This window comes from Drosophila willistoni, unplaced genomic scaffold, assembly GCF_018902025.1.
Source record: "Drosophila willistoni isolate 14030-0811.24 unplaced genomic scaffold, UCI_dwil_1.1 Seg211, whole genome shotgun sequence".
In the NCBI taxonomy this organism is placed as follows: Eukaryota; Metazoa; Arthropoda; class Insecta; order Diptera; family Drosophilidae; genus Drosophila; species Drosophila willistoni.
Window position 1 is genome coordinate 48,746 of NW_025814179.1, and position 8,954 is coordinate 57,699.

An 8,954-nucleotide genomic window follows, 5' to 3' on the forward strand; every position below is an offset into this window, starting at 1 on the left:
AACCGTTGGTTAAGTGTGTTGACAAACAACAACAAGTTAACGGCTCTGCCAACGACAACGACAACGGCAACGGCAACGGCAACTGCGACGCATACGCATACGCACCGTCGACCGGCCTCTGTCGGGAGGTTTCGGTCTTTTGCTCTTGGCCAGGTTGGTTGCAGCCGATGCGCCTCCTCTTAACGTCTTCTTCGGGCTGTTTATTTAAATTCTAAGCTCGGCTACTGTTTCAATTCTGGTGGGGGGATTGGTAGGAGAGTGTGAAGCACTCGCATCGTGTCGCATCGTCAATGCCGATGTCTTTTTCTTTTATTTTTATTTTGTCCAACGTTTCTGTTTCTGTTTGCGTCGTCGCTGCTGCTGCCACTGCTGCCACTGCTGCTGCTGTCGTTGCTCTGCTGGCGCGGGAGTCTTCTATCTCACAGTTTACCGGTTGCCTTCTGACTGACACATCGAACAAGCCAATCGAGCGCAGTGCCACTCAATCAAGTGAAACAAATCAGCCAAAAGCACTCTCAGCTAGTGCAAACATCTAAAGGATAATATACCCACTCGCATCTCTCCGTTGTGTCATTAGTGTTTGTGCAAAAACAAATAATCCAAAAATTACAATCATGTTTAAATTTGTGTCTTTTCGCGCTGATTGCCTCAACGGCGGCAGCTGCCTCCGAGTCAGACAGTCAATAGACATTGACGAGTGCCCTCAAAATGGTCAAGGATTGCGGCGACCGATCGATGGTGTTGTGCATGAAGGTAAACGCCACCATCTCTCCCTCTCTCTCTCTCTCTCTTTCACTCTGTCATTCCTGATGTCACATGATAATATTTAAGCAGGAACGTGCCCTGCATTACTTTGATACGGGAAAACGGAGATGTGAGGCTGACAGAGGGCATTGCCTTGGTGAAAACCGATGATATTCCAGTAGGCCGATCCCTCAATGATGTCCAGCTGCCCGAAGAGGTGGAAGCCCGTGAATCTGAGGTCGATTCATTGCTGGTGGAGCGTGTTGCTCGCTTCTTTGGCACACACACATTGCAATTCAAGGTCCCCAAGGACTCCATCCAGGATATGCAACGTGCTTTGGAAGAGTGTAAGTTGAATAGGGTGGTAGGAGGGAATATGCGTACAAACATGCACATAGAAACGTAGAGTAGCACACATCATTTTGTGGTCCCACATAAGATATATTATTACAGAGTTGATTTCAATTCAGATTCCCAAGCATCTCCTAGCGGTGCATTGACAACCTCCATGTCCAAGTAGCAAACTTGTTGCTGTTGACTGTTTTTGGCTGCTGTAATTAATTGCCTTTTAGTTAGCCAGTTAGCTAGGCTTACTTTCTTTTGCGCTCTTTAGCCACAGTTTCCGATTTCTAAACGCTGACCATATAAAGCTGTCGATCCTGTTCGCTTATTAATTATTTGTGCTCCAATTGCTAATGAGCGGACAGTGGACAGTAAACTCTCCGACGATGAATCAAGCTGTAATCAAGCGAAAGTCATACATGCAAATGCATGTATCCCCCCTCCTTTCATTCCCATTTAAGCCTGCTATGGCCGCTCTGCTGCCTCTGGCTATTGGCTTCTTGGCACTGATCTCATTCTAGGCTTTGGTCATTGGCAAGATTGCTCTGCTGCTCTCGAGCATCATTGGATTGAAAGAAAGAGAATCAAAGAAAGAGAACTACGAGGTTGTTGCGCATCGCACTATGAACACGAGCATAGCTACGGTCGATGGCTGCAAGGCAGCGAGGCTCAGAATCTGGCCTATGCGGCGTATAAGCAACAAGCATCCAAATCAACAAAAAAAATCAGTGCAATACAAAAAGCAAAGAAAACAAATGAACAAAATCGGGAATACGTATGAGAACGTGGACTCTAACGGGGAGAGGAGCAAAGGTTCATTGCTCATTTCATTAATATTTATTTTTTTTACTTATTTGTGTAGAATAATGTCATGGAAAAATTCTATGTAAGGCGCCATTCAAAAACATTAATGACATCAACAAAAATAGCAACAGCAAAAGAGAAAGAAAACAAAGACAAGAAATCCATAGCTATTAAGTTCAATTGGCAGATGGGCGACTAAAAAGAGCTGCAGCTGGACGTGATATAAAATGGCTGATGACAAATCAACCAAGTTCCCCCGCAACAAAAAAAAAAAAGGGGATTGCGCATACGCAACGTATGCAGCATTTTAAAGCGAAATGAAATGCTTTCCCTCGCTGAATAAAAATACTTACCAACTAAGGCGAACGAGGCCAGCGATATCAATTGCATGTGCGACACACAAAATCACAGGCACATGCCACATCGACAGACAGGCGGGCAGGCAGATCAGAGACGCCACAGGTACAGAACACAAAATTTCACTTGAGGCACTGAGGCGTAGAGGCCGGGCTGCATCTGTATGAAGTTTTTCATCTTACCTGGACAGTGGAACTTCCTTACTTATCGTCGTTTGTTGTAGACCAAGCTTTTTCTTTCTTTGATTCATTGTACGCCCCTTGTCCATAAGAGAGATATCCAATGTCGCTCCAAAAAAGGCCATCTAATGAAAGTCTCTTCTTTGGCTGCGACCTGGTTTCAGCATTCAAAGTGCAGCACATACGACCAGCTAAGCCTCTCCTTGGGTGTGGGTATGGTGTTCGTATCAGCAATGCAATGGCAATGTCAATGGCATGGACATGGAGCACGCCCCAAGCTTGAATTTATGGCCGTGGGCTTTTTGGCATATAAATGGCGAGAGACGCCAAAAGGTCTTCTTGCAAACATCCCGCACATGCATACTTACCATCTTTATTTTTGTTTTTTTTGTTTTGGTTTTGGTTTTTTGTAACTATTTGTAAACAATTTTCGCCCGAACTGGCCACGCCACAGTTGCACCTGGCTATGAATTTCAAGTATTGGCGGTGAAAGTGTTTATTTAATACAATTTCTTTTCTTTTTTTTTACTTGTTAACAAAAAATATGTACTTTTTGGTGTTGTTTTTTGTAAACTGCTTTGGAAATGTATTGCTACAAGTGACACGTTTGAATTTACTAAAGATATCCAGAGAGATAAAGGAAATTTTACGCCTAGACTGCTCTACTCAGTAAACTTCAACTGAAAATCTTCAATGTTGTCAACACTTTTAGCATGTCACGAAAACTTTTCAAGACCGCAAAGATTAAACCTTAAATACCATTGACAAATAAACAACAACAAAACTCTCTTTCACCCTCACTCAATTGGCTCATAAACTGGATGGTTTTGACGTTAGTTTGGTATACCGTGGTTTTCCAGCAAGAGTTTATTTACCCCATTTTTACGTGGCTAATGTTGTATTTCATTAGTTAAATAAGAAAACTTTGACGCTGGAATGGGCTATTAAGGGTGTTAAAGTGGCAGAGACGAGTTCGTCTAACAGATTTTAAATAAATTCCATCCTCATGCCAGCCTCTAGGCGAAATACTTTTTGTTGTTTGTCTAAAGACGTGTTGAAGTTTGTTGGGATGGCAACACCAAACTTGGCTTTTAGTTAAAACTGGCGCCGCCTAAAAGTAGGCAGTATATTTAGTGTCTGCACAGTGGGTGAAATACTTTAAATAGGTGACAAATATCGCAGATTGTCAACGGTAAATGATTTAGATTTGCTCAGAGACATTAACAAAGAAATAGTTGGAAAATATAAGCGAAAGTGTAATAAAAAATTGTTATAAAATTTTTGTTTGAAATTCTTTTTCATTTTACCTACCCAATCATTTTAGTATGTTTTTTTTTCTTTTGTTTCAACACGAACAAAGTAATTTAGGTACTTTTTAAAGTACATATTTTGGTATAGCAAATATACCTACTTATAAGTATTTACCATTAATAGTGAGAAACAATACAATGATATGCTTGATGCTGCAAATTTTTCAAATCCATACTTAGTGGCAAAAAAAAATCATATTTTTTTCCCACAGTTTCTTTCAAGGTTTCACATTTTATGACTTGCTTATCCTCTTGCTAAGTGGGAAACTAAGACTGGATAAACTATTTTCAGTAGTTGAACGAATATATAATGAACAGTATTCAACTTTAATTTGCAAGATATTAAAACTTTATTCGCGAATATTTTAAAACAACAAATTTAAGAAGTTATTTAGAGAATTTTTGAACTTTTATGTTATTCTATCTAAATCTAAAAATAAACTCATTTGTTTTCAGTCTATAAATAACGTTAAATTGATCGAATAGAAACACTAAAAAGCATAGGCAAATAACTTTAGATATTTCTTAAAGAGTATACCAAACTTTAAGTATAAAGATTAACAACTATTTTGTGTTTTGTTTTTGTTTGTTTCCACTTGTTTTTGTACTTTAATGCAGCAATTTCCCAGTTTACAGTGTGTAAACGATGGAACATTTATTATAATGCTTATAAACGTTTGCCGTTTATTTAAATAGACTGGCATTAGCAATTGTAATTTGTGGAGGTCCAAGCTCAGACTTATGCCGTCCATTTCATAATTTTGGGAATAACAATAAGCCATTACATAATATTCAAGAAAGAGAGAGTAAAAGAGCTAGAGGTAGAAATGTGCGAAATATTGGCCAAAATTCCAGAGACCAAGTGCGGGTTATGAGACGTGTGCACTGACCATGACCATGGCGGGGTCTTCAGTTCGTTACATTGCGTCCAAATGCCAGAAAGAGCGGGAGGCTTGAATCGCTTTGGCGTTGATGTACTACAATTTCCGTTTATTGGGCCATGGCGTCGACCCAACTGTCGCTTTTTAGTGCGAAATGTGAATGAAAATCTGAATGAATGTTACATTTTGAGCGAAATTGAGTTTGTTGTTATAATAACAGACAGTCTCTCGGCCAGAAGCTCTATATAACTAGATGGTCACCCGGCCAACGTGCTTAGTTAAACTAAATCAATGTCGCCGCTAAATACCGCATTGTTGTTCCTGGCATTTGTGAATATAAAAGCCATTACAGGCTCGGATCTATACCAAGTGAGCTCGGGAGGATCTAAAACATTTTAAACAATGCGTACGGGAGCTCAACGTCCAAAATTCAGTGAATGCCTTGGGCGGTCTGCTTTAAGTTTAATACAACGCTTCCGATGAGCGCGAGAATGTGAGTTTTGTTTGATGATTTTGTGGCTGTGAGAAGTGAAATGGCAGCTGGCAGGTCGTTGGCAATGTGCTAGACACAGATCGCGGTCGATTTCCGTGGCATATTGGAGAATGCCGGTGCGGTGATGGGTCAACGTAGCCTGGAAATGGCATATGGATGGACTTTATCCTGGTTTAATGTTTAAAAAAGGACCCACTGCCGATGCCAATAGTGTGGCTGAATTCGTGCTAGCAGATGGAGGGGCCCAGGATGAGCGACAATTTGGTTTTGAGGATCCCACGGCAGGTATGATGACTATTATCTATGTTTACGTTTTCGAAATGTAACTTCCCATACTTGTAGGTCGTCTACTGGCTAAACATATATGTTACCATTTCTGTTGGGCTTAAAGTTCAATTTGGTTGCCTTGGTGCCACTGCTATTTGCTGCATATGTTTGGCTGCTCAAGAAATCCTTTTCCTGGTCAAATGGCTGTCTATGTCAGTAAGCTTTTTGGGTCTCGGTGGAATCCTGGGATCGCAGGATTTGGCGGCGGTGGCTTTGGTGGTGGCGGCAGCTTTGGCAGTTTCAGCGGTGGCAACTTTGGCGGGCATTTGGTGACAATCGACCTTTTGGCCATTTTCCGGGCAAAACTACAGTCTAATGGTCATGGCGATGAGCTGCATCATCAGTAAGACGTTCATGAGCCTACTCCACCATATAAACGCAGTGAGCGTAAAGTTCGATTTGATCAACCACGAGAGGCATCGCAGCCTTCTCCCATGGCTACCAGCGTCCTTTTGAAGATCGCTTCTATGATTATGAAAAATCAGCAGACAAACAAATAAATTACTCGCTGAAGTGGAGGACACTGCTGGCTCTGCAGAGAGTCTGATGCGAAATTTCCAGAGCCCCAGCAGCAGTTTACCCAGCGGAATGAATGGCTGGCAAGTTGTGGATGTCAGATCACTTTATTTAAAATTAAAAAATAGTTCTACTTAATTATAAAATTAGTCAAAGTTTGGCAAACGTTTTGAGCCTTTCCAAAAACTGAAAGTTTACTTATGCAAAACTTTTTGTGGCTGAAACTCCAAGTTCAGCGGACCGCAGATAGAACCGAAAATAGACAAAGTTTTCTTATTTGATTCCTATCAAGAGCGCTTGAGAGTGTCGCGCTTTGACAAACATGTTAATTATTAGCCAAAATCAAATGCAAGTTCCCCATTTTGGGGTAGCCTTATAAATACTGAGCTGAAAAAGTGTGTGGGGTTTATTTGAAGTTTATAGTTCGTTGGCGTGTGTTTGCCTGTGTGTATTCCCCCTGGAGAATATGTGGCGTCGTATGTTGTTCTACAGTGCGCCGTGCTGGGTAGCAATGCCTTGGTGTATAGTACTTCCAGTCCTTCTGCTACCACCGCCTCCAATGGAGTCCCCACAGTCTGGGCAGACTTATATGCCCACTGTCTGGTTGGCTTAGAGGTGTGGAAGTGTTTAAGATTCGGCGCGGCGCGCGACAATAGCACATGGCAGGTTAAATGACTATCTGAGTTTTGAGGCTCTGGCAAATGGTAATGAACAGCGAGAGTCGAGCTCTCAGTGAAACAGGACTGGCTGGTAAATTGCTGCAATTGTTCCAGGGACGAGCTTTGCGTCTACAAATGCCCAGGCAATTGAGCATTTCCAATGCCATTGATGACTTTGGCAGTGAACTGGGTCTCGATCAAGGTACGAACGCTTTCATCATAGATGATAAAGTCGATAGAATTATAGCAGGATTGGGTAGTTTTGTGCATGCAACCGACACCGATACAGATACAGATAAAGATAAAGATAAGATAAGAAAAGAAGAAGAAGAAAAGAAAAAAAAGAAGAATAAGAAAGATAAAGATAAAAAGAAGAAGAAAAAGACAAGAATAAAAGAAAGTAAAAACTGTTCAAAAACAGGTCGCAAGAAGAAGGAACAAAGATAAGCACATGGCCATGATGGGCGGCATGATCATGATGGCCACACTCGCACAAATGTTCCTTGGCAAGGTGATACTGATAGCTGGATCCGCCTTCATCATGGCCAAAATAGCCCTCGTCATATCGCTGCTGGTGAGTAAAGCCAAATTGAAATTATTTTGGCACCCATCGATAGGTTAGATCAAGTCATTGGCCCTACGCATCTCTTTCCAGGATAGTCTAAAAAGGGCACGACTGGTCACAGTGGTAGCTCCGATCACGTCATCATAGCGGGCGGACATAGCCATGAGAGCGGCTGGCATCGTAGCATGCCCACACATGGTCACAGTTCTGCCCAACAAATCGAACAAATCGAAGAGCCATCCCATGATCTGGATCACGATCAGGCATACTATGCCTATGAGGCCGAACCCTTGGATCGTCGCCAATTCGCACAACTACAGCGCCCGCAAACTACAACAGCAACAACTCATGGTTTTCTCTAGCTTTTTTGTATTTTGTGTGTTTTATTTATAATAACTATGATAACTAAATTTAAACTGGAGGCTGTCCTGGACGACTATCCTTGATAATGTCGGCGGTTAGCCAAGAAGTGTAAATACAATTGCAGTTAGATATGAAGCTAAGCAAAATTTTGATCTTTGGTTTTCCATTGCCTAAGCCATGATGTGTCCATGGGCTTATCGCGATACTTTGGCGGAAGTTAACCGGCGGTAGCCACACCACCAGATTGTGGCATCCATGCATGACTATCCTGCATGCATTTTCGTCGTCTATGCTGATAGGCCACCACCATGCACCGCCACCACTGTCATACTCTCCTTGATGGCTGGACGAATAGGTGTGACTCTGCTGCACTTGCGGATGCTTAACAATTTCGTAGGTGGTCTTTTCGCCGCCATCGTTTTCTAACAAGCTTCTTGAGGCAATGATGGCGCTAATGATAAGAGCAATTTTGCCCACAATCAGAGCCTTGCCAGCCCTGGCAATCGAGTGATAGGCCATCTTTAAAATGGCTGTTTTCAGCAGTACAAGCCGCAATGAAGGGTCCCAGATACTTTTTGTCATCTTTCTTCCTTGCGTCATCTCCTGCACCGTTTGCCGCCAATTCACTGGGCAGAAAATAGCCCATTAGGGACTGCACCAGTTCCTGACTATTACGCTCGCCGTAGATGAGCAGCCGTGGAAGATTAACCTGCCTCTGATGACTGTGCACAAATCCAAGAAACGTTCCAGCAGCAAGGCATCGAGACTCTTACTAGACATATGCTCCAAATCACGGTTATTCAATTGACTCTCCGATATGCTGGAGCGTCCGGTACGTGAATCTTGGGCAGCATTTTCACGTCTCACTAGACTACACCATCCACAATGCTGAGTTGCTGCACTTTGAAGAGCGCGGCCCAACAGACGTGCCCCTTGTAGCTTGCAGCACCAGAAAAAATATCATCACTATCTGCACACTGGCCATAAATGTGGCGCACTGTTCTCAAGAGACCGCTCTCTCCGGTGCCGCCAGTGAAATTGGAGTTAAGTTCAAGCGCCCAGCTTGGACGATGGCATAAATTGCAAACCAGAAGCAGGGCCACGGGTAAACCCAGACGCGTGACCATTTTGAGTATATCGTTTAAGCTATCCTTTTGTTCTCTAATCCTCTTTCGTCGCACTGGCACTTTCTTTCGCTCTCACTAGGCGTTTGATCTAACTGCAAACTCACTTGGCCAACTGATCTTGTGCGCCCGTTTTGGCTAACAAATTTATACACTTTAGCTCGCCACAATTAGCCAGGCAGCCGTTGCATCCAGCTGAGGAATGAAGCTAGTGAAGTTAAACCTGGTGGCTATTTAGAGCGTAATATGCATGATAAGTGCAGCTCCAGCTACAACCACATCTCAAGTCG

General features: G+C 42.6%; 3 pseudogenes; 2 read left to right on the forward strand and 1 right to left on the reverse strand.

The window, feature by feature from the left end:
• The first annotated feature begins 708 nt into the window (after positions 1-708).
• Positions 709-1,953, forward strand: LOC124461141 (annotated as a pseudogene).
• Positions 1,954-5,019: 3,066 nt separating this feature from the next.
• LOC124461142 lies at positions 5,020-7,539 on the forward strand (annotated as a pseudogene).
• A 49-nt stretch (positions 7,540-7,588) lies between these two features.
• LOC124461143 lies at positions 7,589-8,667 on the reverse strand (annotated as a pseudogene).
• Between the last annotated feature and the right edge of the window lie 287 nt (positions 8,668-8,954).